General features: G+C 37.3%; 1 long non-coding RNA gene across 1 annotated transcript; it reads left to right on the top strand.

The window, feature by feature from the left end:
• The first annotated feature begins 934 nt into the window (after window positions 1-934).
• On the top strand, window positions 935-11,831 carry LOC130144972 (uncharacterized). The gene is made up of 4 exons (XR_008820329.1): window positions 935-3,248; window positions 5,021-5,123; window positions 7,815-7,914; window positions 11,707-11,831. It is a non-coding gene; the product is annotated as an uncharacterized LOC130144972 (long non-coding RNA).
• The last annotated feature ends 16,140 nt before the right edge of the window (window positions 11,832-27,971 follow it).

Raw genomic sequence — 27,971 nt, 5'->3', positions numbered from 1 at the left:
GTCAGACAACCCTTTTCAGAAGAGTCTGGAAAGCAAACGGCTGCTAACAGTAACTTTCAGCTCTCCTTTCTATATGCACTGTGGTTGTAAATTAGTAAGTCAACAGAGCTGTGCTTGTGTAGAGCATGTGGACTTCTACGTATGAGTATTTGCACTGGTCAGTATTTACAAATGCAAAGCCACACCTGAGGAAGAATGAAAGAGGCTAAGATTTCTTGCTTTTATTTTAAAGGAGAAAAGACCGATCTCCTGAATTCTGAAAGAAAATCTATCAGTTATTGCATTCTTGCAGGGCAGAGTAGAGTGAATTAAAACCAAAAGTCAAACAACCCATAACAGCTTTAAAAAACATTAAGGAATTAATTTTTAAGAAATGTTTATTGATAAAAATTTCAAAACACTGATAAAGTTTCATTTAAGTATTAGAACAAAAATTTTCTCTTCATACCTGATTTCCAGTGGATTAAAATTTCTGGCAGAAAGAGATTGAGAGAGAAGGAGTTCTTTTTCTTCCCACAGAAAAGATGTTGTGAAAAGGAGATTCAAATTTCATCTTCAAAAAATTTAATCAAATTTAGGCCATTTCTTCTTTCATATATGCACATATAATCTTTCAGCTGTTTTCCATAACAAAAAAAGCTGATGGAATGTAATGTGTTTTTTTGAAGCCAGATATACCACAGTAAGAGGTTTAGTCTGGGAGCAGTGTGGAGGGTGGAAGGTGTAATACTGTGCATTAACCTAAATACTCATTGACATTCCACTGCACTACTGCCCGTATTACCAACTGAGTCTCTTTATGTACTTCTAAAGACCCTGTAGTGAGGTTCTTCAGTTGTTCTGTGCAGCAAACATTACAGAACAAGGCTTTAAAGAATGGGAGGTAAGGGAAAGGTTAAAGCACTTTTTTCAATATCTTTCTGCTTTTACCCATGCTCTTTTCTTCACATGTGCCAGAGTTCTGGTAGTAGTATTTCTGCAATGGATTTCTGTCTCCCTTGACCAAACTGAAACATGTAGGTGTTCAAGAGGCTCAGAGGAAGAGGAGGAGTGAGTGGATGAGCCTGTTATGAGGACTATCACCCAACAAGGGCAGAGCAACATTTCCATCCCTTCTGCTTTGAACAGAGCTACGACTAACTCAGGCATATTTTCATTCACCACATTGTGTCTACACATGCTTATTGAATCTGGTCTTCCAGTTAAGGAAGACAGAGAAATGTGTCATCTGTGAATCTTGGTAGAGGTTAGACCTATTACTGAGCGTTTAGGTGCATGCTTCGCATCAGACACTCACCCATCCCAAAGAACAGATGACAATATTAGGACCTTGATCCTCTCCTAGACCAAGAAATCACTGCAGAGGAATTTTAAGTATCTGCATTTTCAACAGGGTGGTGACTAGACCTCTTGTTTTCCCCCAGTTCCCTTTGCAGTCCTGGCCCTACACCACGTGTCTCCAAAATCACACTATGCAAATACTTCTGCTGCTGTGGCACTGCTTTGTTTTTACTAAATTATTTTTAAATAATTCCATTTGACTATATTGTTTGTTTTAGCTCCCGAACAATTAATAATTGTTAACTTCATTTTTTCACCAAAGGCAAATCTTTGCTTGTATCAAGGAGAGTTTTCCCGTTTTGTCTGCAGCCAGCTTGGTTAGTCTTGCTGTAAGTGGGGAAACAGTCCTTTTTTCGGTCTAATGCCAGATCATTTTTCTTCTCCCCTTTTCTTTTACATGAGAGTTCCTTAATCTGGTACAAAAGGGAAGTCAGTTACAGCTGTAACCTCATATATTTCCAATCTGTCACCCATTATTTTAGACATAGGCAGTAATGATTTGCATGTATTGTATAGTTCCATAGATAACTTTAAAGGAATTCTGCTTCCACTAGAGTAGGGACTCTAGTTACATTTTTAGCATTCTCTTCTTGTCGTTAAAGCCTTTCTTTGGCTTAGAGTTAAAAGAAACATTCTGCAGCTATCTTCAGGGGGATGAATTCAACTATCATAGCTGGAGAAACAGATTTACTGCACTTCATTTTTTTATACCGTGAATTTGATAGGTCTGCTCAGTGATCCCTTTGCCTCATGTCATGGTTAGGCTAACTACTATTGTCCTCACCTTGTGCACAATTAGAGTAGATCCATTAAGGAGTCAGTGGACCACCGATGTTAGCACAGCTGAGGCCCAGGCCCAGGAAATATGTGAAGCAGCCTTAACTCTAACACCATCTCTTTTAAAGAATGCACATAAATAGGCATGTGAATCGGATCCTTATGCATATTTTTACTTTATATGTGTGGGTTTTGTATGCTGTGATTAACTCCTCCATCTTGGAATACATACGTGTTATTTCTTTTTAAATTAATCTGAAAAGCGATTAAAATTTCTGGCTTGGCATGTAACATATTACCATACAGTGGCATATGTAATTCATCACTAAATTAAAAAAAACTATTTCATCATTTTTTTCAGAGTGTTCTTGTTAGCATTTATGAATTGAGAGCATAGAACTTTCCTTTGAAGGCTTTTTCATGAAAAAAAGTAATGATCATGCTTCTAGTCTATCAGTTAGCATATGGGGTCGAAGCTATACTGATTAATGGTCTCAGTCAGGAGTCTGCTGTGGGAGTTTTCCTACCATTTGCTTTACTAGTCTTTGGAAAAAATCTGTGTGAGCACACATACACAAGGAATGAATTTTGCTGAAGACACATAAACTGTTTAAAAACAAACTGTTGCTTTAAAAAATTTGTATTATTACTAGCAGTACTGCTTACAGGATTTCTAGTTATTTCATAAAGCATAGTTTACATTTCTTGGGTTCTTGTATGCTCATTTATCTTTCATGTCTGATCTCTCACATTGCTTATGTAAGACAATAACTTTCCTGTATACCTTTTATTAAAAAATAACTAAATCCTGAAGATATGGATTAGGCAGGGAGGAAGATGATTAATAATAATTTATTCTTCCCTGCAAAGATACCATTTATGTGAATGTAAAAAATAAATAAATTGCACATTATGCTCTTCCTCTCTGTGCTAACCTGCCTTTCTTTCCATTTCTTCTAATGCAATGCCTGAATCAGTTTTAATGTAGAAAAGAAACACAAGATGACCATGATATTTCTGGAAGTACTTGTGGACCAACTGGAGCAACAAATGCCTAGACACCATCCTCCTCATGCCCATGGGTTGTGAAATTTTCAGGGAAGATTTGCAGATGCAAGTGCTTGGATAAGGTAAATAGGGATGTATCCACATTTCTCCAGTGTCAATGTTTTTGTTTTGTGGAGTGATGCCCTACTCAGACTGAAAGTGTTTCCCTTCCTCTTAAGCAAGTACTGCTCTCTCATTGTTGAAAATTATTAACAAAATCTGTCAAATTGTCTATAATGATATGGGTAATCTGGAGAAAGTTGCATTAACAAGTTAAAAGAAGCTTAAGAATATTTTAGATCTCTTACATTAATATCTTGTGCATGTTTCCTCTTTTTGGTACACACACAATTTGGCTTTAGCATATTAGCCAGTATGCACTCATTAAATATAAGCATCCTTCAAATATAGCTTCTCTTACTCCACAGTCTGTCATTTCAGACATAGCAGTTCTGTGGTTCCCTGATTTTCAATTTCAGGAGAGGTTAATTACAGCGCAGGCAAATTTGACAAGTAAATTCCAGGTCTTGGAGGCTGTCACTTGGAAGCCTAATATCCATCTGATTACCAATTAATCTATTTCCATTTCTTCCTTTTTGGCAATGTAAGTTCTTGAGATGAATAACCATGACATCTGGTTTGAAATAAAGCTTTCTAACTCACCTATCCCTAACAGAGAAGCTGTTAATAACTTCAGATTATCATCTGTGAACAAACACTGGCATGTCCAATACCCTGGACATCACATCTGAGCTTCCATGAAGCTCTGTGACTGCATGGGATTGGTATTCGTAGAAGAGTTTTATTTTTGCAGCACATAAAAAACACTCAAGGGCTGTGTTGTGGCAGATGCTGTATACAATATAAGATTATGCTTTGAATATGCCCCTCAGGATCTTCTGTTTAATATCTGGTCCTTATCCACCCTTAGATGGTTAGCCAGTCAGAACCAAATATGGAATTAATCTCCTTATTACTAGCCTTCTCTCAAGTATTGGAATTTGGATATAAGCTTATTCATTGAGCAAAGACACATGAGAAATGGAGTATAAAATGAATTAATTGAAGCATGCTGTTGAACAGGGAAAAATACCTGCACACCTTCATAAGGTTTCCTGAGGGACTAAAACAAACAAACAAAAAAAGCACACCAAAAAAAACCAAAACAACAACAAATGCCCCCCCCCCCCAAAAAAAAAAAGAAAAAAAAAGAAAAGGAAAAGATCATTTTCAAACATGACTCTCAACCTCTTAAAAATAACAAAGATCATCTATGCCTATAGCTGTGATTTATACTTTATGCCAATGGGAATATTCTGGATGTACTCAACTCTGAGTACATTTTGTTTAAAGTAGATATTCTGAAAATAAAATGGACTCCAAAAAAATTAATGAATTGAAATACATCTTGGGGGAACAAAGGGTATTTAATTGTTATAAATATTTAAAATATTGTTTAAAATTTTAAGCATTATTTATCTTAAATGTTTTCTATATTCCTCATGAAGGAGAAGGAACACTGAAAAATAAATGGAAATATGAAGCATGGAATGTACTTTATAGAGAACTTTAAAATCTGCAATCTGAATAACAATTCACGAGAACTCGAATCTTTTTTTTCTATTTCTCTTGATATTGAAGATTTTTTTAAGAAAAATAATTCCTCTTATCTTGATGCCATCCAGATGTTAACTAAATAAGCTGTTGTATATTGTTATAAGTTATTTTTATTTATAATTATTTAAACTTAAGTGATTGTCTGTGATATTGGAGGTATAATCTATAAAATGCATAGTGTACTGCCATCTGTATGAAGTGCAGGAATTTTTTGCATCTTTTATTCTATGACTTCCAGAATGCAAACTATTGGATGGAATATGAAATAATCAATACAGCCAGAAGACTATCTATGAAAGATACATGTGATTCCCTTCCAACCTGAATTACCATAGAAATCTGTGAGTGTAAGGATCATACCTCTTATCCTCATTATATTTGCTTTAGCCAAGCTCAGTCATTGATTTTTGTATTTAAACTTGGCAGAAATAAAAATAAAAATGAAAATGGCTCAAAGGCAGGAAACATTTTAAGATGAACCATTTTAATAGAACACATGGTTTAAGGAAGTACATAAAAAAGAGAGAAAAAAGACAATATGTTGGATTAGAAGTGGTGAAACAGTGTAAAAGAAATACCCCCCCCCCCCATTTTAAACTAATTAGATGCTGGGTGTGGCTTCAGCCTGTGCAGAGACTTTTATTGTTCAGTAACATTTGTGAATAATCTGAGAAAACTTTTGTAGCCATGAGTGTTTTCAGGCAGTAGATTCCAGATCCATAAGTCATGGTTTTGTCTCAAAATGTGTTCCAATAAACAGGGAACCAAAATTCGCTGTGGGTGGAGCAGCTGTAGAGCTTGGCTATTCCAGTCAGGCAGCAGAACTGAAATCCTGTGGCATGGCACTTGGAGAGCAAGTATGAAGGGCTTTACTCAAAGGATGCCTGTGTGTCCATAATGAAGTCATAAATTCAAACAGACCAGCAAAGACAATTGCTCATTAATTTTGATTACCTAAATTGTTTGTAATAATAATTTCTGGTTATTAATAAGTGAGATGCAGACAACATTGTTCTTATTTTTCTTTTCTCTTAATGCCCAGTCAGTTCAACCCTGCCAAAAGCACAATGCAGTCATAGACTAGACTGGTTGTCCTGTATATTAAAAGCCATATGCCTGCATTTAGAAACATACCTTTTCTACTTCCCTTCTGAGGCTTTTAAGAACATAATCACAATACAGGTAACAAAAAATTGAAAATTTAAACACATTTGTTATTTAAACAGAACAGAATCGAAAAACAATGCAAATGTATGTATGAAGACCTAAATGGATAAAAGCATCTAAATTTTATAGAGTTAAATCTCAATTTAAACTTTTCAATATATGATCTTAATGTTTATTACTCAATGCCTTTTGTAGGGTTTTTAAAATTTTTCCTTCACCCTCAAGCATAACATTCTCTTTCGGTATATATCAGAACAAGTGGAGGAGGAGATATCTGCCACAGTACTGGTCCCTGTAGACTGGGATTCAGGGCCAAAACTAGGATTGTCTGAGGGACTTAAATTGAGGACCTCTGTTTTGTAAATGTTCTATTAAACACATAATTTTTTTATTCAAACCATTCAGTTGACATGAGGAGGAGGGTTTCCTGCTCACTCTCCCCTTTGAAGTATTTTCTGTCTTGATGTTTGTTCCTTTTTTGTTGCTTTTGATGTCTAGATTTGTGGCTCCTTCCATTCCTAAGAAAACAGACTTTTTTTTTTTTTTTTCTCCTGCCGGAGAGATCAGTGAAGCCCAGATTTCAACTAGTTTGGCTAGGAAAATAGGTCAATCTCTACGTTGTGTTTTGGTGTGCTAGATCATGTTCCTCACATGTCTGAAATATCTATATTTCTAAAGAAAAGCCCAGCAATTTGAAGGTAAATCTTGTGTTATCTGTCATACCCTTGGTATCCATTATAGAAATATTTCAAAAGCTGAAAAAAAACAGTCTTATTGTGTTTTGGCATTTCTGGACATCAGTGCCTCTTTTCATAAAAGTCTACTTCCTGGATAAGAGCCAGTAAAAGAGAAAAACATCTTTTTCCAGAAAGAGAGGAACTTTCCTTCTTCAAGAGTGATTTAAGAATAACTTGCATCCTAAGTGGTCAGTGATAAGGTTCTTGAACTGCTCAAAAAAAAAAAAAAAAAAAAAAAAAAGGAAGAAGAAACAGACACATGGTCATTGTCAAGAGACATAAACCTACTAGGTGACCTAACAACGCCAGCTAAGACTCTCTGTTCAATGTTTGCATCAGGCATTCATTTTCTCTAAATTCTGAGATGATAGAAATATTTCCCTGTAACTTATTTCTTCATTTGTCAAGATTTGTTTTGAACAGTGCACTGGTATCTCCCTGGGTTATGTGGGAAGATCTGTGTTTGAAGATATATGTAAGAGATGATTCAAAAAAGAGTATCTATAATGACTAAAACCTGAGTTTTATGAGACATTTACTAGTCTGACTTGTGAAATGCACTTGGGGTTTTTGTTTTTTTTTTGTTTTTGTTTTTCCCCAGATAACTATTCAAAGGGTAAGGGGCAGTGTAGACATGGCCACATCTATGGTAACATCATAATATAGACAGTTTGATGATAATTAGGGTAACAGAAGGAAAGTTAAAATGAGGGTGAAATGTGTATATAAGCCCAAACCTACATGCAGTAATATGTGTTTTGGTGTCATATCCCTGCTGTTGCAAGTGACTGACACTAAAAGAATTGAACTTAGAAATAGGAATGTCCTTGTTCAGATAGTGAGGTACATAATAAGTCACATAATGAACAGAACAAGGTTGCAACACTAGATGAGAAGAGCTCATATTTTTTACATTTTCACCACTGTTTTTTCTGTAAAAGTAAAGCTCGCATTTTAAAATTCTGACTTATTGTGTAAATTGTTTCTTTAGGAAAGTAGAAACAAAAAATACTTCATACAAATAATGGAAGATAAACATGATGATAATTTAAAGTTCATGTTGCAGTGTTTACTTCTGTTGAGACTTTATTTGCTAGAACAGCTTGTGGCAACTTTTTTTTGAGACAGAGTTATTAAGCCCTGAAAACAGAGGTGGAAATGCAGAACAGCTGGAAACAGAGGGACCATAGCTTTAATAATGGAGGAAGATACACCAATGGAATGTAATGTAAGTATACAAAACCTGTTAGGAACCACACGGTGTTTCACTGCTGCACATGTAAAGCACCAATTGCTCTGTGGCAAGTGTCCAGCAAGTAGCTGTGTGGGTGTCTGGGTGCATACTCCACAGCTTTTCTAAGGTAGAAGGGGTGTTGTTCATTTGAAAATAGGAGTACAACTGTGTCCTTGGAGTCTTGTGCAAGGAAAATTCCAAGGATTGTAAGGCTTACTTTGTATGTTTATCAGTAGTATCCAGATGTCTTTTTTTCTGCTGAATCTTGCCACCAGTAAAGTTTCTTTCAAAGACATCTGTGCTTTCTGCCAGACCTGATTATTGCTAGAACAGCCTCTCCTACAATGTTTAATTCCCTGTATCTTCTTTCCATGCTTGGTCCATCTGTCAAAAAGCACTCTGCCTCAGACATCATTGTAATGGCTCTGGCTGGCACTGCTGTGATTGATTTTGCCTCTTTGAGATGGCAATACTTGGTTATGGCTCCAGATAATTTTAGAATGACAGAATGTGTTTCTTAGCCATTATGTACAGAATTACAAACGTTTATTTTTCTGCTTATACAAAAATGCGTGACAAGCCAAAGAAAAGAGTATCAGGTAATTTGCTTAAATATATTACAAAAGTGTTCCTTTACATAGCACAGCTTCAAGGAGAGCCTATGTTCATATGTTTACTATAAAGGTCTGCTGAAGACAAAGACACTTGGTAGACAACAGGAAAACTTTATATGAGATTAAGCGATCTCATTTGATTAATAAAGGAGGTCTCTTTGCAAAGGGAAAGCTTTTAATATATAGCTATGAAAGTTTTGTGGTTAGGCTAGATTAACTGTGATTTCTGAGTTTCCTGTCTGATGGGAGCAGGGAGGCACAGCTGGAGCCTTACCTTGGGTCAGATCCAACCTAATTCCCACAGGGAGCCTGGATAAGGGTTTTTGATCTACTGCCTTGGACCATAGCTTCATTTCGGAATTCATTGTAGCACACAAAAGGTTGAGCTAACTTGACTGGCATGCCACATGCTCAAGCTTCGCACCGTGTCAGTTCAGTTAATTGTTCGTTCCTATATAAAACAAAAAACCAAACAAAAATTTCTCTCTTCTGTATTTCAGAGCCATATTGTTTAATCACTTCTTCCCATCCAGCTTTCAGAATTAGTCAATAGGTTGTAAAATATTAGTACCTGACTTACGGAAAGAAAATGAGGTAATATTTCTGAGTATCAGGATTACATGTGCACAACTGCGACCAGAATTTGACTTACACCATATAAAGCTTTTCAAACCTTTAACAGGTCACAGAGGTAAATAAAGGAAATAATTGAGTATGAATCTACAATGGTTTTGGAAAAAGGAATGTATATAGTTGGTGAAAACTTATAGATATTAAAATAAGACGTGCTTCCACATGAAAGGAAAGGAATTAAACTCTTCAGGCCCCAGGAGGTGTGAGTTTAGATTTTGGTGAGATTGCCTCTGAGAGGCCTGCCGGTCTCTCTCCCTTGCCCTCTTTTTGTCTAACCCCAAATTGACAAAGTGTTATTCTACCGTTCTTGGCTGGGGGTGAGCAAGAGGCAAGAGACCTATTTTACATTTGGGTAAAATCTCCTGCTCTGGGTGTCTCAGCCAGCCCTAAAACTTTGCCAGCTGAAATCCACCAGTCAATGCCCTATAAAAGCAGTGGCAAGCAAGCTGGCTCGTTATATGACAGCCCGTCCATTGGTAAAGGGCAGAACATGAGGTGATTTCATTAGCACTTGTGAGGGAAACAGGGAATTGCCTGATCTACTGTGCATACCAAACCTGTTACTCATGCCAAATTAAATTGTGTAATCACTGTATGATTTTTAATGTAACCTATCAAATTCAAATATGTGAGGTGTTAATGAAATACACCTAGTAGAAAAGATACACATGCAGTAAGACATTGGTCCAATATATGCTGTACACTGAGAACTGTAAAACATGTTGTCCAAAAAGGTTTAAATTATTAAAAAAGAGAGATATTTCTTTTTCTGTGTCCCAAAGCAAAACCAGGCTTATAGGACAGGAAAACCTACAAAGCAATTTGGGAGAAAGTGTTTTATCTTGTAATCCATCAATGATTTCTGATGATTGCTGAGTAGTTGAGCAAATCAAATATTTTTGAGATGCATAAACAAGTGCAGACAAGCTAATTTCTCTTTGTGTTACCATTTCAGACATGCAGGCCTCCACGCACAAATAGCCTTATGCTGAACAGCAGGGTTTAAGCCCTGTATGAACTGACTAGGAACTCAGTATAATACAGAAATTTAAAGGACTGCCAAAGCCAGTAAGATAATGTTCCTAAAGAAACCAACAGATGCTGGTGAAGACAGCTGGGCTTTCTGAGTCTCACTTAAAATATGAAACTTGGTTGTTTCCCTCTATCTTGCTTCCCCCTGGGATTTGCCTTGACCCATCATTTGCAGTTAGATGCTTTAGTGCTGCAGAGGTATTATCTTCTGTCCCTTCTTACAAAACACATGGGGGAAGGTATGAAGTACTGGGCCCTGTTCTGTCTCATTGCATCTCTACCCACGTATACCTTGCTCTGAGAAAGCACGCTAACTCGGAAATAGAGCAGGGTCAACAACAAAGACACCGAGGCCAAAGGCAGAGCAGCTTTTGAATGACATTCAGCAGAGCCAGGAGCTGGTAGAGCACTGAGAGATGTTTGTGAGAGCCAGCTGTTTCCAGCTGCTGACTGCTCTGCTGTCTTGCTTCTTGGGAGACAGCATCTTCTGGTTCCCACAAGCACTGAGAGAGAAGAATGTGATGTGCCAAACCACTCCGGGAAGGTTGTTGATTCGAGCCAATATGTTTGGGGGGTAGAGAGAATATTTGCCTTCTCTCCCATGGAAGCTATTCCTCTGTGCATGAATAGGCTCAGGCTTCCCAGTCTGTGCCCCTCTGCACCACCCACGGGTACAAACATGATCCAGATCATGCTGTAAGCACATGTCATGTCAACATTTCTGTTCTGTCCGATTAGCTAGAGTGTACGATATGGAGCTCAGGCTGCTGTGTGCTTTTGTCCCAGCTTGGCTCTGGCTGTGCACGACCAGATGGTCCCTTACACAGCTTAAAGCCTCTGAGTGCAAAGATAGCCTGAACAAATCCAGACCTCCTGGACATCTTTGCCGTGGATCAGTGCTCTGTTCTCTGTGACCATGTTGCGTGACCCAAACTTACTCATCTAATCAAAGACCAGTCACGCAACTACTAGGTCCCAGAGAAAGTATGGTCATACATGATGTTAGCATAGAAGTTAGGACATTTACTTCAGGGGATAAGGAATGTAAGGCCACTTAGAAGTATTGTTGTCCAGTTCAAGTATCAATCTGTAAAATGTTTACATAAGCAATATTCATAGGTATTTTTCTCCTGCACACAGAGAAGAGAAAACAGTAACAGTTCATATACTTGCTTTTGAAGGGGAAAGATGACAGTGTCTGTTGTGATTTTGGTGGTAAATGAATTGTCCATCCAAAATTGTTTTGTTTGATGCACTTTACAAGGCATGTGGTTTGCAAGCAGTTTATTAGTTTGCTGTCTGCTTGGGGGCTGTGTGTTACCTATAGGACAGAGATTCTGCAGCTCAGCATGGGACTGAAGCCCTCGGGTTTCACTACTGCTTTGTAATTAATTCCAAAGCTATTCAGACAGCAGGACTACCTGAAGGTAAAGGCTCAAATAAGCAAACTGCCAGCATCCTGAAAGCAGGACACATAGTCTTACATGTCCTTTTCCCACTCTTTCAGAAGTGACAACCAAGAGCAGCAGTGAGAGATTCTGAAGAATTAAGAGGCAGCAAAAGGAACTGGATGTTGGTGTTGAGCACGTGTGAAAATCTTGTGAGCGACATTTGAATGTTTTGCTTCATTGACAGAGCATATGGAATAAAGACATCTGAAAAATGAGTCAGAATTGAAAGAAGTCTGATGAATGAGATGGCCAGGAGGATTTGCAGACATCTCATGAATGAGATGAGCAGGAGGTTATGTTATTTGAACAAGCACACTGATATAATGTAAGCATAGGAGCATCAGGGCACTGGAACTCAAGGTGGGGAACTGAGTGGCAGAAAAGATCTGGTACACTGGGGAATACAGAAAGGCAATGAAAGATGCAGAGCTAAAGCGATACAGAGAGCATCTGCTGCCATAAGAAAGCAGGAAGAGCTGTGGCATGAAGATACTAGAGACTGGGCCCCAAGGGGAGAGAAGCTGATATATAGGATATCTTGAGCAAGAAAAAAATAAAGCATAATCTACATTTGAAAGGAAAGCATAGAAGGGAGCAAGGATGCACAATTTATGCCAAAACCATAATAAGGAAAAGAATACACAGTTTATGGGAGCTACCTCCTTTAAAAAAAAATTCCCAGGGCTTTTGATGAAGGGATATTTATAGAAGAATCAGAGTAGTGTCTGTCTTAGATACTTCAGGATATAAAACTAAAACCAACAAAATCAAGTCAGTGTAGGTTCAGCCTTTATTGAACATGTCACAAGAACTTCTCAAAAAAGATAAAAAATATAAAAAAATTACATTTATGTCATGACAGTCTCAAATAGGGGTGTTAGATAATATGGAAAACTAAACTAGTTGGCTCAAAGCTGTGTAAAAATGAAGCTTGATATGGGAATTTGCTTTACCTCCCCTGGGCTGGAATTCAATGTGATTGTCAACTATTATTAGAGAAGTGCTATTGAGAATTATGCAGTTATAGAACACACTAATTTCTCAGAACAGATGATACAAGTAATGGTAGGATGTCTGAGAAGGAAATAAATACCTTAATCAGTTATACAGCTGGGAAGAAATAAAGCTATATAAGATTTGTTGAAAAGTAGTGAAGACATTTATAGAAACTGTATGTAGAAAATAATTTTGGATGGGGCCATAGCAAGCCAACAGAGTTTAAATAGAAAAAAACCCCAGAAGTAATTAAACAAAACAGCCCACGCCCCCCCCAATACAAATGTATCTAAGATTCAATAGTCACTATTAAGAAAAAATTAACATTCTATAATGAAAATAATTCAGTATAAATAATCTAACATTCAATGTTTTTTGAAAAAAATAAGCCTTAGTAAGCTGTGAGAGCTAATCAATAGAATCAACTAGAACAAAAAAATCAGGGAGCTGTATGGGATAAGTCACAGTTTGTGTACCAGTGACTTAAAAAAAGAAAAAAACCCCCAAACTTAACAAACTTTTATTTGAAGTTGTATTTAAATCACAGGAAAAATTTGGTAGGGAAGAGTTATTGACAGAACTGTCTTAAAAGGTAATGGAGGAAAGAATTTAGGAATACGAAAGGGTCCTATTAAACTGAGGTGGGGCAGGGGAAGCAAACTGCTCGGAAAAGAAAGCTTCTTTTGGGGGAAATAAAAATTCAGGGAACGAAAACTGTGAAAAAACAAATTGAGTTGTCCCTTTGAAAGCCTAAGGTTTTTCAGAGGAAAGATTGGAGATGAACAGATTTACATTTTTAAATCATCCCTAACATGAATTTTGTAAAGGATAATCTTGCAAAGAGAAAATTATGTATAAACTGATAAAGGATTAGATATTAGCAGCCATTTAACCATCAGAGGATTTAGATACTGAAACAACCTCTCCCTAGGACAATAGGAGCAAAATCCGGTTGAACAGGGAGAGCGGTCCATGTTATAAGATATAGCACTTGGACTTGGTCTATCTGTGATTCCATAAATATCTAATTTTCTTAATTTGAGGTACAGTAGCTATAAGAGGGACACAGAAAGTCACCTTTCCCTAGAAGACCTGAATCAGAGCACTTCTGTAAGCTATAGTTTTAATCCTTTTTTGGAAGAGAGCAACTGACTCAAGCATCTTATTTGTGAGATGGAGAATTCCCTCTATGAAAATATTAACTACAGATGTTTTGGTTGGGGACTAGATGGAGGAGGAGAGCAGGGAAGACAGATGCAAGAATACCATGTTGATCCATCTCTCTCTTTTTCTTAAGCTTTGTGTAGACATCAATGAGTATTTGTCCACAGAGCAAGCACATTGGGTTTTAATTTGGGAATAGGATTGAGACAGACTGCAACTGCACAGCATTGCTTATGTTGAGTTTTCTCTGAACAGAATTTCAGCTAGGGAAACCTGGTTTCTGAAACACTAATCAGATATGGATTTTGGTATCAAATTTTTCATCCTTCCAGCTGCAGCCTAGCCCTGAAGTAATGTAAAATATGAGCGAGGACTATGTGCTAAGTCCTTCAAAAGATCTAGTTTGCAGTTTTGAGAAAGTTTGCCTTTATAGGAAAAACTGTATCAGTTTAGTAGAGAATTAAGCTACCTCTGATGTTGCCTGGGTTTACTTTAGAAGGTCTTTCTCTTTTAATTAAAAAATATCTGATTTCCTTCACCAAATCTGCTTTTTATTTTGGAGTGATAAGAAACAAAGCTCAAAGAATTACTGCAGGCTTATTAAAACTATTGGACTAATTAATGATAACAAAATGATAACAAAACCTGACACAACCCAAGCAGAAAGATTCTGGGGAGTGCATTAGTTTTCCTGTGAGAGATTCACAAAGCTAAGAACCAAAAAGTTTGACTGTCTGCCAAGAAAAGCTGGAAAGGGAGGGATTTTATTCAAGTCAGGAAAGGATAGTTCAGGTGAGGAAGGCTATGCCATCGCTGTGTACTACACACAGCCCTGGCAGATGGCTTGAAAAATGGTTAAGGCCCCAGTCCAGCAAAGCGCTTAGGTGTGGGTACCCTCTTCCCTCGACAGTGGTTGACTAGGCACACCTACTTAAAGTTATGAATAAATAAAATATTTTTTCCCAAGAACAATAAATTGAATTATTTTCCAAGAACTAGACTGAAGACAAAACCCCAGACAACTGAAGAAAGGACCCTTCCTTATTGCTGTGGCTGAACACCACATGTTCTGGTTACTTTTGTGGTAGCATTTTAAACCCTGATATGTTTTTATATAATATATTCTTGTTCATATAAGAAGAAAACATACCAATGGCTATATTCATTATTAAAAATCTTATATTGTGAAAGGAGAAAAAGGTTTTGTTAAAAAAATATATCAATCCCCTTGACATATAATGTCAGGGACATTTTTATAGCAGTAAACAAAACCAACTGGCTAAGAAATGTCATGCAGTTTCAGCAGATACAGTAGGAGAAATCAAAACAAGTTTAAATGATAGCTCTAAGGATTCTTTCAACTGAAAATAAAGGGAGGATGAGCACAGAGGAGTCCACAGTGTATAAAATAACAAATACTTCAAAACTGCTGACAGCAGGACTAGACTGCTAAGGTGACAAATGCCCAGGAAGCTATATAATATAAACAAACGCATGTTTTAAGTATTCATGTGAGACCACACTTTGAGAGCAGTGTCATGTCATTTCAGCCTCTGGCTGCCTGTGTCTAGCATCGTCTCAGTGCTGGTAAGCTGGGCAGTTACATTCAAGTCCCAAAGATACCAAGACCTCAAAGGAAAATACAAGTGGCCTGCATTACGACCTTCATCAGCAATATTTCTTTTATTGAGTATTCTTTTAAAATCAGTTGGTGAGAATGCAAGCCCAGGTTCAGTAATTGCTGTCCCCATTCAAAAACTTTTTATTACTATATGGCTAAGATATCAAACTGAAAATCTACATTAGAAGTATGCCATCAGGAATCCCAGAAAACATAATTTGACTGACTGGGGAGACAGGAAACCCTAAGTCTTAGTAATGCAAATACCGAAGAAAGTAAGGTTAGAAAGAGTCTTGTGTTGCAAGATATATGTTCACACATTTTAAAACTTGTAGTAATTTAAGAACCACTATTTAGGTTAACATTATGAAGCACTGTAAAAATATCCCAAAGTGAAAGGAAAGCATAAACAACAGGAAGACACATGCAGGCACACAGATTTCAGCTGCATCTGAACACAGTTAAAGAATCCCTAGAAGGTGAAGACTGAACAGGTCCATAGTGCTTGAGGTTATTTTTGTTTAAAAGAGGTGGCAAAATACCTTCCTAGGTATAAACTGATCAATATTGATACAGAACTGAAAGAAACTTTGGTACTCTGGTGTTTAATTGTTTAAAGCAGAATCTCAGAAAGCCATACAGATTGAATCCGGCACATAGCAACTGGAATACAAGCTATCCCTAATAGTTCTAACTCCTTCCAGTGAAAAAACACAAAAAGTATATTTCTTACGGTCCTCGTAAAGAAAACATAAGGGAATCTTACCAGCTCTGTGCCCTGTGCCCACACAACCCCCCTTATACAGAACATTTTTGAATTCAGAAGACCTCTTAGGCAAGTACAAATCGAGAGCTGAGAATGGCAATACAGTGGTGGGACCAATGTGAATTATTCCCTCTGATAAACTGATACACTTTAGAGATGTCTTGAATTGAGAAGGAAGGTACTCAATATCTTTAATACATCTTGAAATCCTCTGTCATGAGAAATTTTAAAATAATGTGATAGATGTACTCAGAAGTGTTTAATTTTTCCAGTTAACATGAGTTGTCCTCATATTACCCCAAACTATATATATTTTTTGTCCAGTTTTAGACAGTGCTTAGAGGGAATGGTGGTGTAGCCATAAAAGTCTATTGCCAAATGCAAGACAAGGTTGACAGTAAGGGAGAATACATTTTATAATGCCAACTAATACATTCAGAACATCTGAAAGATACATTAAGTACAAAAGCTTTTCCTGAGGTCATGATACATGTCTTGAATCTTAGATTCACTTTTGGGTACCTGCATTTCTGAAGTAGAGTTTTGGCAATAGACAGTGAGCGGATCTAATGCCAGTGTAATGTCAGTATAAATCAGCATAATGTCTTGCCAATAATTGTTACCTTGCAGAAGCAGATTCTGAAACATACAGAAATGCAATGTGGTGAGAAACAGGAAGCACTAACAATATCATGGCTAAATAAAAAAGTCTGAATTAGAAAAAAAATGGTAATCAAAGGCAGTGATGACCTATGTACTCTATTAATACACTCATGAGTTATTTTCCAACTTTGTTCTCATTGCTAGTACATACGAGCACATTTTGGTTTAGGGCTGCTTTATTTTGGTAAATACATTTAATACATCTCTTATTCCAAAGAATCTCTAAACAATGTGAAATATAAAGGCTTTTTTTGTCATACAAATATATATTTCATTTGATTCCATGCCACTATGTAAACCACCTAAAGAATAAGGACAAAATTACATAATTATATTCTTTTCAGGTTTTTGTTCTCTGGTATGTCCATCTGCTTATTTAGATACTCATCTGGGCATAAAACACGCACCCATTTTTTACACTTCAGGTAAATGGCAGCTAAATTCCAGCTATATTTCACTGCAGACAACTCTGAAAGAAAGGAAATCAAATGTATGGCTACTATTGTAGTCATCATCTAGTAAACTTAATCTCTGGAAGCAGATATCCTTCCTACCTTACTGTGTTTGCCTGTCAGAAGGCCCTATCTTAGATCAAGAAAGAAAAAAACCAAGAACCCAGAAAGATCCTAAAGCAACAATGTTTTCTTCTTAGTCTGTTTGAGAATGAACACATTTATTTACATTACTGAGCCCAGGAAGGGTTCCAAATTCCCATATCCTGTATTCGTATCAAGGCAAGATATTGGCATGTTAGCCACGTTTCTGCTCCATATTAAATTTTCTGTTTTATGGAAAAGAGGCCTGGGCATGTGAGCTTCCAGGGATCCCTGACGTGCTCCAACAGATGTCTAAATTGGAAGACCAGGAGACCAGAACCTTGAGTTTCACTGCAGTGAATCCCAGCAGGTAAGTCTAGACAATGCGTTTCTTTCTCAATCACACATTGTATTATAAAGCAGGAGGGATTTGATCACTCTAGCAGTTCTATTTCAATTCCAAACCCTCAGTCTCACTCAAAATCACACTGGAGCAGAGGGGGAAGATCTCAATTGCCATATATTTGGTTACATTTTCCTGAAAGGAGACATAAAACCATCTAAAAGAGCTATTCTGCCAAGATAATTATTTCTCAAATGTCTGAAAACATTTAGTAAGCTCTCTAAGCATATCATGCTTACCCAGAATTTCACAATACGGCTATATGGGGTTATGACTAATTAGCACACTACCTGGGGACCTGAGGCCCCCATTTTATCTTCTTGGTGTCCCAGGCTGAGGTTCCCAGAACAGTTGTAAGTAAAATTATTGAATCACATGTGTCTTCATTTGCATGTAGATGTGAGACACTTTTTGGAAGGTTATGGTCTTCTGGTAATTGCCTGTCTTTATGTTTTACTTAGAAATTTGTTTGCTTTTTTTTTTTTTTTTTTTCACATGGTGACGTCCGAACCAGCAATGTACTTAATGTTGATTTCAATATAACTACATTTGTCAGAGTCAAGACATTTTAAAAATACATTCCTTTGGTATCATGGATTCATCTTGATTTCCCATGTGGATGTTTTGGTGGGTTTTTTTTTTTTGTTGTTTGGGTATTTTTTCCTTTCCTTATAATCTAGTTCAGCATTTTCAAAGTTTGCAATACTTTGTAAGCAAATCAAATCATTATTCAATTTGACTTGAGGTTTATTTGGGCACAGTGAAGAAGCCTAGCCTATTCTGAAAGATGCTGAACATCTAAGTTCATGCCAAACGTGTGGCAACTTAATCTTGGGTTCTTGTTCCACAAGTTGGAATCTGGAATCCTTACAGGATGTGGGAGCAGCACTGAGAATTTAGTTCACAGCATTTTCATGGTGGGAGTCATATTATCCAGTGTGTTGTTCTACCCTTACGCACATCACTTGGGGGAAGAAGGAGCCAACTGAGACTGGGATATAAAACAGAACACACACCCCTCCCCTCTTTGATCCTAGAATCCTAGAATTATGTTCTTCCAAACATCATGGTCTTCACCAAATGCTTCAATGAAATAGTTGGAAAATGATTGCAATATTGGCAGATTTTTTTTCCTTAATTTTGTTTTTGGAAAAAACTGAGCCATTTTCAGCAATAACTTTTAAGAATTACAAAGAAACAAAATAAAAACATAAATCGTGAATCAGAAGCAAAGGACAAGCATGGAAAATTTCAATCCAAACAATTAGTTTAGTGAAATTATAAATATCTGCAAACTGAGGCTTTCAATGTTTGCACTGACTTAGGAAATCTTAATTTGGACATTACTGTTTGCTATGCCTGTAACACAATCCCATACCCCTGCCCGTCCCAAAATGCAAAGGCTGGAGTTGCTGGATCACTTAGTTGATGGTTTCATACTTAAACCCTTTCAGGGACTTTATGAAGCTAATGTAGAAATAAGACTCAGTGTCTGAGTGTTATTCTAATTTAATAGACACATGAAATAAAATTATCAGACACAAACAAGTTCAGGCAGTTTAGGCAGTTCACATTTGAACTACTGTGCAAATAAATCTTCCAAAATTTAACTTGACTTAAACAATCCAGTGGTTTCTGGTGCTATTCTTATTCACTTTGTATGTTCAGTTATGTTTTTCTTATAATTCTTTTCAACATTTTCAGTGCTTGTTTTTCATGTACTATTCTTACACAAAGATCTGCTAGCTACTGTCCTGTGATTTGAAAATATGTGCCAAACATAATGAAAGTTTTGTTTCCTGAACTAAAACCTAGAATAGTCTTGATGCCATACTAATACTAATACTAATACTAGTACTAATACTAATACTAATACTAATAAAGTAACCTCCAAAAAAACGAATTTGCTAGCTTATATCTGCATCCTCTTAACTTTTCTTCACCAAATAGTCATTGTCAAGGTTTGAGTGTACTATGTCTATGTGTCAAATGAGACCACAGGCTAAAATCTTTCCTAATTTTCAGCTGTGTAATATCACCAAAGTCAATAGGATTACACCAACACAAAACAAAGCAGTATTTATTCACTTGCCTCTATTCTCATCAGCCTGTTGTAACAGCAATAATTCTTTTGATTACTTCTGCATGTCTTGCCTGTTGTATCTTGTAATCTTGCTTTTTATCTTTCTCAGCATGTCTTGCAGATTAGTAAAAAATAGAGGGAAAGGTTAGGTAGGAAGTGCTGTATAAATATCCACCACCAGCCATGCATGCCTGAGAACAGACACTGTTTCTCCCTTGCTGTGTTAGATACAGATTTTGGCAGTCTGGAAAATGGGAAGCTTTACATTTCTAAGAGAAAAATGGCAAGACCAAGAAAACAATTGAAAACTTCATCAATGCCCTTTTAAAATATGTATTTTCAAATGTACAGTGTGATCCTCCCCAGCTCATTTCTATCATTAGTAAGCCAAGGAAAATCAAGATGGATTTAAGAAAAAAAATATCTATTTTCTTTCTGTAGGTTGTAAATCTCATTCAAGTAACATTATCAGATGCTAGTTACTGCTAGCTACTGCTAGTCTCTTCTCTGGATCATGCTGGCAGAACATAAGATAAAAGACTTCCAGAGCTGAGAGTTTTCCTGACATGATAAAAACTGCAAAATTTACTGTTTCACTGTAGCATCTGCAGCTGGGTCATTAATTTCCAAAGCATCTCATGCTGGCTGAGAGGGATAAAGAGGGGAAATTCAAAGATGTACTGGAAGATACTCCTTTACCAGAAAAAACAATAACTGAGCCCCTGAGTGACATGGACTATCTAGGTACTTCCAAAATAACAAAAAGTGCTCCTTCCACTAGCCTAAGGCAAGTGTGGTATTCTAACAGTTTGGAACACTGGCTGGTCTTCCTCAAATCTGAGATTTCATTCTGTAGGACTGTACAGTACTTCATGCTTTTCAGTCAAGGAAAAGAACATTTTTTTTCTTATCAGGGCAAATAAATCTGGACAAACTGTATTTTAATCAGTGTGTCTTTACAATTTATCCTCTTCATTAATCCACAAGATAAGGGCAGAGTGTAAACAAAAATGTATGTATGCACATCTATACATACATATATACACAAAGAGAATATATGTGTAAAACCACAGAAAGTATACACATGCAAAAAGACACACACACACATACATACCTATCTAAAGAGAGAGAGTCATACAAACACATGCACACATATCAGGGTCTGCACCTTTGGAGAAAATGGATATGTGTAGAATGCTATCTTTAATTTATAACTAACTTGATGTAACGGTTTAGTCCTGAGGCTTCTATCTGGATGAAGATTGAAAGCAGATTATGATACAGACAGCCATGCTGAATAGCATGACATAGGATTACTCTGGGAGTAAGTCACTATGACCCAGGTTATTAGAATATGGCCATAAGCAACAGCTTCTTACCTCCTCCTTTTTTTTTTTTTTTTTTTTTTTTTCCCCAAAGGCACTTAGAGAACAGCTATAACAATGGGGATGGCACAATCCATTTGGTTCTTGCTGAATGGGAAATAGACCTTAGCCATTTTGTTCTCCCATACCCAGAACCAGATTATCACATTTCTGTCTATATTTAGTAATACCTTGCTGCATATGTAGGTTTATCAACTTCAATTGAATTTTACAGAAAGCTAGTAGCAAGGGTGGCAAAAGCAGTATGACTGAGAATAAGAAATTATTCTGAGCTATATTTTGTTTTCAGAGATTGTCTGACATCTCTAATTACTGCTGATTTTTGTTTTCCTCAGTTTGGTGGAAAACCATACAGTGTCAGGAAGCACAGTTCTGGTCTTCAGTAATTGAATTTGGCTGACAGGTTACATCAGCCAAGATGAAGAAATCTCTAATGAGGAAGGGCTCAAGACAGTCTTTGCTAACTAAGTTTCCCATGATCAAGTAGTTTTGCTTCTTAAACTTTTGTATGTTATGTATACATGTATTACCCTTGTTTTATGTGAGGTTAATCAGAGAGGGAAAAAAAGTCTTTTGACCCCTTTAACTAACAAATATTAAGCCTTTCAGCATTTGCTGTGTGTGATTATGCAAAAAAGAGCCTGTTTCTTATTTGTTTTGCTTTTTATGAGCTAGGAATCTCCCTCAGATTCGCTGACATGTTGCATGAATCACTAGGACTATTTTTATCCTAATAATTGTACTTTTCTAAAAGTTGAGCTGCATAAGCTGAAAACTCTTAAACGTTGTCCAGCAGTTTAAGAATGGAACTGAAAGATGTAAGAGGAAACCATTAACGGGATACATTTTGTTTTAAAGGCTTGGCACCCCATAGCTGAAATACATTCAAAATGAAGTCTGAAATACCAAAAAAGTTCACAATAAAGAAAACTCAAAACTCAGTCCCCCAAGCCTTTTATTGCACATAATTTTAATGTTGTGGGGTCATGTATCTAAAGACTTATGTCTCCTCTCCATTTAACCCTTTACATGGCTTTCTCTTGACACAGCAAGAAACCATTTATATGAGTCAAAACACTATGATTAACGAAACAGCATGACACACAGCATAAGTTCATGGGGCCACACAGACCTTTGTTTTAAGTGTGTGTCTTACAGTGCTTCCCAGGGTACGCAAAATGTTCATTAATGAGGGGAAAAGGAATTTTCTTGAGACACTTGTTTTTCTTATTATTGTTAGCTTCATGGCCATTATTAAGCATAATTGTGTGTTCAGTATGCTGAGGTGACTAGGGTATAGATAAATGTTTCTTTTGCTGCGCAAGGTTATGAGAAATGCTGGGTTGTGGTCTGTTTGAGGGCAAGTGTCTTCAAGTCATCCAGAATACAGGGAAAAATCAGCATAAATTCCTCTGGCCTTGGAAAGCTGCTACCAATTTGGTTCAGAGAGTTCCTCCTTTATAGTCTAGAGAATGTGCAATTAAGTCATGGTTTGTGAAAAACAATGAAAACCATTGTAAAAGAGAATTTGCCTGATTATTCTTTTTCTTACCAAATCTGTCTTTTATAAAGGTAACACTTCTTCACTAGAATGATTATTAGACTGTACAGCTTTCATGTTATCAAGAGGAATAAATACACTGTGCTTTGCAGTGAGAAAGGCACTCTGTAAAGTATACCTTACAGTGGCATTTATTAGAGCTAGCACTATAAAGAAGGAAAGGGTGGTATAGATAACCTTGCTTCCCTTCAGGTGCTGGAAACCCGGAGTCATGCAGTACCAAATGGGCCTCTAATCAGGATGCAGAACGCTGTGCAATGCCCATCCACGGTAGGGTTGCCCCAGTTTGGTCATTTGAGCTATTTTTTAGAAGAAAACAACTCTAGTCATCATTGCTACTGTCAAACAAAGAAGATATGCATGTGTGAACTTGTTGCTGCACTGTCAGGTAAAGGCAAGGCCATGGAGGTGGCGTAGTCACTGGTATTGAGTGGGAGCTGCCTGCAGGCTCCTCTGTTACAGTTACTGGCCAAATTTATCCTACAGTGGAGGGATGTGAGCAGCACAAGATGGGTCTGAAGGCCACACTGTATGTGCAGCAGAGTGTTGCATGAGCCTGCACCTGCCAGGGGTAGCTGTGATGTGGGTCAGTGACTCCTCCATCTACAGTGGTCTTCTGGTCAGCATCACCACATACAGTTAGAAATATACACTTACATATGCTTCAGGAAAGCATTCAGAAGACTGTGGAAAAACATATATATTGACTAGTTTAGGTATAATACAAAAATTTCAATATATTCTAAGAGATTTTTTTTCCTAGTTACTCCTAGGGCAAAGTCAGATGAAATGTCAGGGCAAGCATAACAGTTTACTGCTGTTGGAAGGGATGATGCTGCTTCCCTTCACTGCAAATCACTGCATATTTGTTTTCTTGCTTGTGGGCCTTTCACTAGTAACCTGGATGAGCCAGTTCAGCTCACTAACCAGGCAGAAAACTATATACTCCACAATCTCCAAGCCCCTCCCCACCCCCCCACCCCACCATTAGTTTTTTAGGAAATTAATGAGTTGAACTGGCTGAGAGGGAGCCTATATTAACAAAAGAGCTGGTGTAAAGGGATCTAGGGGAAATTTACTGCTGGAACAGGGAAAGCAGAGCATGGGGGTTTTTTGTAGCAGCAATCTAGTAATAGATCAGCTCAACCCACCTTGCCTGACTACACTGTAAGCAATCTTCTTCACGCGCACACCATATTGAGTTACAGATGTGAGACCTAAAGATGACTAGAAATATATTTTAATTATGTCAACGTTGCTGGTTACAATACTTTACTAAGAATATATTATGATGCTTGTTACATTTTTTCATAAATATGTATATTTATTTATGTAAACACACCTTCCATGGATGCTGTAATAATGGCACAGTAATACTGCCACTATGACTGCCTAGTAAGACTTCTATTCAGATTTTAAGGAAGACACCAGCAGGATTTATATAAACAAATGAACAGGGTAGTATCTGTCCTGCACAGTGTGAAGAGACTTCAACAAGGTATTAGCTCTCTAAAAGAATACTATTAAATGTTAACCTCCATTTTACACAGGAAATGTCCCTTGTATGAAATATCCAAGTCCCAATTGCCATATTTTTCCTTTGCTTTCAAAATATTCAGATTTTCAATTTCCTTAACAGTTCCAAGGCCCACTATACCAAAAATGATGATTCAGTTAGGAAACTGTTAAGGATTTCTTTTTATAGACAATTTTGAGTCCAAGCACTTTCCTATGGATTTCAGTGGGAAGTTTGCATGCTAGCTCTACAGGAAGTGCGTGCATTTGTCATCCGTAATTACTAGTTCTCTTTTCCCAGGTTGGTATACAGGAGTTTATGAAAATGTTGCTCATTTGGTTTGTTATTGTAACATTCCAGAGAAGCTGGAATTGTAACATTCCAGAAAAGTACAGAGCAGCTCTTAGTTGATGAGTATACCATTGACCATCTGTGGTAGAAACAAGGAAAAAAAAACTAGTTTTCAGTCAGATCCTTAATGATTTTTTGATGCTAGGAGTAAAGGTAATGGTGAAGCCCATGCATGTGTTGTTAATTCAGGGGTTATGGAACATGCATATGATGTCAGGTATGCTTTGAGTGATACAGAGCACCACAGGAGGTAATTGACAGCACCATTTATTCTTTTCATTTTATAACCTGACTATCCATCTCATGACATTCCACTCCCACACCTATCAAGACCTGCACTACTGGCTGCCATCTCCAGTCCCTGGCAGCTGGGAGACATCATGTATTAATGCCTCTTTCCCACTCAGTGGTCTGGCACACCAGATGTGGCCAGTCTGTGAATTCTTTGATATTATGGCCAGCTGTGCTTGACAAATGGGGTCATGGAGTAGGGAAGAAGCCATAGCACAGTGTTGCTGCCAACGTGCATTTCCCTTTATGGAGGCCCCACATTCAAAGAAGTGCTTAGTAGGTGCTACACAGCTGCCATCCAATGTCATAGCATCTTCCCTGTCGCACTAACCCCAGGTGTCAGGTGCATCACTCACTATATGAAGAGTAACAGTGGGTCTTGCCTATGGGAAGGAAAGAAACATGAGATGTCTACCTCCCAGGCAAGGAAAAGATTGTTTATTCAAAAGAAAAAGTAGAGAGTCAGAACTTCCCATGTGCAAAAGACTCTTGAAAAACAGGAACATCCTCAGTTACTGCCATGCTTTCTATTGCTTGCACTCTCTTTCTCTTGCTCTTACATCACCTATGAAACTCAACTTCCCTCCAAAAGAAGAGGTGGGGATGCTCACAGAACGGGTGAATATTTTGGGTGGCTCTTTGGCCAGACTTAGCCAATTTATGGCAGATGAGATTCTAACCCAGATATTTACCAAAGTTACTAACATCCATGCTAACTGTTCAGTGCTGGCATTACTGGACTGAAGCAGCAAGAAATTTTTTTCAGAGAAATATAATACCTTTTGTTAGGCCAACAAGAATAGCTGCAAAAATTACACAAATCTTTAGGGCACACAAACCAACCTTCAGATTTACATATCAAGAAATGGCAACAGATCTAACAAGCGCCTATTTCTACCACAAGATGATAATCCTCCAAGATCTTCTTCATGCATTTCCCCACTGTGTGCAATGGCTTCTGTCTTATTGTTTATAATTTTCAGGAAACATGTTTAAGGAATGATTAATGGAGTGTTAATTGTTCTCTGTGAAGACTTACACTGTATTTCATCATTCAAAATTCAAGTTGCAGACAATAAAATAAAGGGAATGAGAGTACAAGCTATACATGTGTTTGTACAGCTTTTAGAATATTTTCATACTAGCTGGCTACATTGAAAGAGGGTGAATACTTATTTGAAAACATATGGAAAAATAAAACCCAGGTTGGGTAAAATAAATACCTAAACTCCTTGCAGTTCTTATTGCTGCTCTGTGCAACTCTGTGAATGGTCTGGTGTGAGATGCCTTTGTAAATTACACTCCTTAAATAATAAAGGGATCTGTGACATAGCTGCTTCTAGAAATCCCTCCATGAATTTTCCACCATAAAGATGTGGTCACAGTGGACATAGTTGTCATGTGTCTACAATTTTCAGGTGTCCATACCTGTCATGTAATAAAAAGTTAAGAATTGGAGTTCAGATTATCATGAAGATGATGTAGATAAAAATCACAAGCATAGATTTAAAGTAGCAAACAAATCTTTCTATTACTGGTGTATAGAATTAACATTTACCATAGTCCTTGGAAAATCTAGGGAATATAGGAATGTAGATGTTGAGGGAACCTCAAGATTTGTCAATTTCTTAGACAAGGATCTCGACAACCTGTGACCAGTTATCAGACCAAACTGTTGCAGAAGAATGGCTGCAGAAGCATGGCTTTAGAATCTCTGAAGATCTGCACAATCCAGGCCTGGTATTAGAATAGGCCTGTAATCAGAATTGTACCGAAGTTGCTGTGATGAAGTTAACAAGAAAGGTAGCCTTGAGCTATTCTTGAATCCTGAGACCAAGTAATTATGTTGTGCCAACAGGCCGTGGCTGTAACAAGCTACAGCAGCTGGGAAAGCAGGTGCAGGGCCAAGAAAGATAGGGCCCGGTATAGGAAAATAGGAAGCAACAAACTACAAGGCTGAAGCACAGCAACTCAATTAGCTGCATGGATAGAATGCTTATTTTAGTCATGATAATTAGGGGTGTGAGAACCGCGCGCGTTTAGTGACTACTAAGCAATTATATTTCTGCTTTACGAATATGCATGTGTATCGGTTCTATATAAGTAGTGTTAGAAACTAATAAAGTTGAGGAAGATGCATAACTCATATTGAGCGTCTTCTTGACTCCGGTGAACCCTTCTTCCAAAAACTGTTTTGAACTTTCTCCAAAGATGGCAATTTGAAAAGCTTCTCAAGGAAAAAATAATACATTGTTCAACTGTTCTTACAGTTACAAAGTTTTCTTAGTATCTAGCCTAGAGCTTGCTTGGAGTAAGTTACACTATTATTTCTCACACTAACCTACCTGAAAAACAACTGACTACTGCCTCTGTAAGGACTTCCTACACGTTAGATTAACTGTTTTTTTTTAATATTTGGCCTTTTTTTCTTAGGCAGACAACCCCAACTTTAAACTTACTCTTATAGATTATCTTCCCTAAAGCACCTTCTTGCATCCTTTCTAATTTCTTTGTGTTTGGGCCTGGCTGCAAAGAGAGTAATTATCCATGGTATTTCCATTATGTTGCTTCACACAGTCCTTGTGAATAGATGTCAAAATGATGATGTTCAGTTTAAAATGGCATCATGTTGTTAAGTTACTCCAAGTCCTTCTTCACTAATTACTTGCTGCATGCGTAGTCAGTTTCTTCCTTTTGAATATAGTTCTTGCATTTGTATGTACTGAATACTTTTTTTTTAATTTCCACTCATTTCACCAATCTAGAAATATCAGTCTGAATTGCAATTTGGTCCTGTGTGCTTTAATCTCTTTCAGTTTTTTCTCTGTGTCTTTTCCATACTGACATTTTCAGTGTCTTCTCTATACCTGATAACCATTAATGAAAATGTGGAAATGGTACCAGGCCTAAACTGGATTCAGTTGATATGTCCTGTTAATTGACAACCAGTTCACCAAGCTTCCCTTTAACTGTTTTGAAAACACC

Source organism: Falco biarmicus, chromosome 2, assembly GCF_023638135.1.
Source record: "Falco biarmicus isolate bFalBia1 chromosome 2, bFalBia1.pri, whole genome shotgun sequence".
Classification (NCBI taxonomy): domain Eukaryota; kingdom Metazoa; phylum Chordata; class Aves; order Falconiformes; family Falconidae; genus Falco; species Falco biarmicus.
Note: the sequence above shows the minus strand (reverse complement) of the source record. Positions and strands in the feature narration are given on the sequence as shown.